We start from the raw sequence: 2,946 nt of genomic DNA, 5'->3' as shown, positions 1-2,946 counted from the left end.
CATAGTCTTAGCCAATGAACCATAGGGAAGTCCCCTAAAATATTTTTTAATTATCATCTCTCTGATAGAAAATCCTAATAATAATTATTGTTGTTCGGTAGCTCAGTCGTGTCCAACTCTTTGCAACCCTCTGGACTGCAACAAGCCAGGCTATTGGCTATCAATGTGTCTGAGGCAATTATGTTATATTTATAAATACTATATAATTATACATTAGAAACTACATTATAATTTTTTATGTTATATGTTATTAAATTTTTATATTATAAAATTATTTCATTTCACACTCATCACAGCCTTTGCAATTGGCGTCTTTATCCACATTTTGTAGAGGAGAAAATTAAGTCTCAGTGAAGTTTAGAAACTCAACTGCTTAATAAATGACAAAGTTGGAACTCAAAATCATATCTTGGAAGACCACATTTTGTGCTCTTTTTTATGACCACCTGAAGATTCCTACTTTCAAATCTCCACCAGATGAAAAAGTAACCCAATACATATATGTGACTTTGAATTTAAACACATACCTTATCAGACAAGGTAACTCACAGTCTTACAACAACACAGTAATCAAGAGCCTAAATTATTATATTATTGTCTTCAGTTAGATTATTTTTGCATCCTTGTTAATGAGTTTGAACATATCGAATGTGGGAACTGTTCCTCTTAGCTGCCCCCAAATTTACCTCTTGCAGGAAGGAAAATTCTTTTATACTTTAATGAGCTTACTGGTACCACTGTTAACCAATTTCATTCTCTATTACTCTCACATAGACTATAAAAATATTAGCAAGTTGTTGGGAAAAATTAATTTAAACATCTATATCATGAATGGTAAAATAATGTTTCTTTAGAAATCTATCTCAATTTCTGAAAAAAGCTACATGGAAATGCACTAGAATATATGGATGTTTTTTCACCATCAAAATGATCCTTCAGTTAATTCTGCTCAAAACAATAATAAAAGTTGAGATGCTGGTTAGAATATTTTTTTCTCAAACTACTCTATTTTTTTCACATCAAGACTGACAGTTAGCAATGGTTTCCTACGTTCACTATGTTCACTGGTGAATTGTTTTCTATAATTTCTAAAAGAAGTAGCCCAAAATGAAGGATTTCTAGAGAGCTATATTATTGTGTTTGTTTTTCTAACTTCACATTTTTTTAAATTGAATCAAAGACTAAAGGGATTTTTTAATTTTTCAACAATGGATCTCATTGTCTTACATTTTTATTCACGCAATTCTTCATACTAACAGATTTTTTTCCTTTCAATTTGACACTCCAGACTGTTCAGTTTGTTGAAAGACAGAAGACTTAAGAAACACATTAATCTGTTTTTCTGAAACTGTGGAGCTCCTATAGTCTCCTTCTAAAATATGCATAATAAAAAGTACATTAGTATTTCTGGGAAATGAAAAAAATTTCCAAGTTTAGCTATTAGATGGTTTCTTCTGCATTTCTCAGTACAGAAAAAAAAAATTAGTAACTGGAAGATCAAACTAGGAAAACAGAGTTATTGTATAGTAAATCCCTTTACCGTTTTACTTGCAACTGATCATTTAAGGACATGTACCATCTTACATCTTGCTCTGGATTATTTATATAAATGTCTATTTTCTTCCCCAGAACATTATAATCAGTGTATAAGCAGGGCTCTTCTTTCAGAAGTTTGGATTTTCTTTAGATCCTAACTGATATGTAAAATTAAATATCTCTCAAATTAAAAAGATCTTTTTTAGACATTTAGCCCTGTAGGATTTCAGATGCAATGTTAACCAAAAAGGAAATGGAATTGGTCTCTATGTGAAACTTTTGAAATTTGTTACTTACTCACCCATTCTTCAAAAGTCTCTATGGTAGATTAAATTATTGGTTCCAGTTCTTCCCTCTCCCATGATAGAATTAACCACGTAAGTGTACATTTCTCTTTTGCACATTTCTCTCCCACAGTGAGTGAAGTATGATTCTCTACCTTATTGATATCACATTTGGGTCATTGGCATACTTACTTTTGCCAGCGAAATATTAGTGGGGGTCATAAATGTGGTCCCATAAAATTGGCTTGCTTCTTACATTCTTGCTATCCATCATGTGAGGAACATTCTAGGGGTAGATTCTGTTTCAAATGAGGATAAGAGAAATGTGGAATAAATTTGCACCCAATATGTAGATTGAAACCAAGGTCAGCTAATGCTGACCAAGCACAGCAGAACCTTAGCCAAATGTCAGTCCGTGAGCAAAACAAAATTAAATGCTTGCTATTATAAGTGCTGAGATTTGGGATAGCTTGTTTCACAGCACTATTATAGCAATAACTGTCTGTTACAGTGTCATCCCATTAGTTATACTGTCTTCATTTGAAAAGATTAATAAGTTAACACATTTCAAGCCCTCAGTAAATATTGTTTGCTGTTATTCTGTCTAGCCGTAGATACGAGTATAAGCAGTAAATTGAGAGACACCAAACCCCAAGTGTGCAAAAGTATGTTGCCTGCTGCACTGCCCAAGTAGTACTATCCACTCATACTCATAATATGATGTAGTGCATGGCACAGCTAATATCAGAGACAAATGAGTTTTATTACAGGAAAATTTAGATGTAGTACAGAAAACAAAAATCTAAGTACAACCTCAACTACTGAGAAGTGACTTTCTTAAAATCACAAGCAAAAACATTTTGTAAGGGAAATAGAGTTAAAAGGTGGACATTGATATGACTTCATCTAAATATCAAGTCAGCTTCAACAATCTATCTACAATAAAGAGAAGAGTTAATTTCTATTCCTGCTGTGCCCAAAGATTTATCCCTATAGTTATCTTGGCATTATTTTAAAAGTGAAAATGTTGGAAACAACATAAATGTACAATAGGGAATTAATTAAATAAATTTTGATATAGATATATAATGGTATAGTACAAAGCCTATTGTAGAAAAATGTTGCA

The sequence above is a fragment of the Bos mutus genome, chromosome 22, assembly GCF_027580195.1.
Source record: "Bos mutus isolate GX-2022 chromosome 22, NWIPB_WYAK_1.1, whole genome shotgun sequence".
Lineage (NCBI taxonomy): Eukaryota > Metazoa > Chordata > Mammalia > Artiodactyla > Bovidae > Bos > Bos mutus.
The sequence above is the reverse complement of the archived record's forward strand: the minus strand, read 5'-3'. Positions refer to the sequence as shown.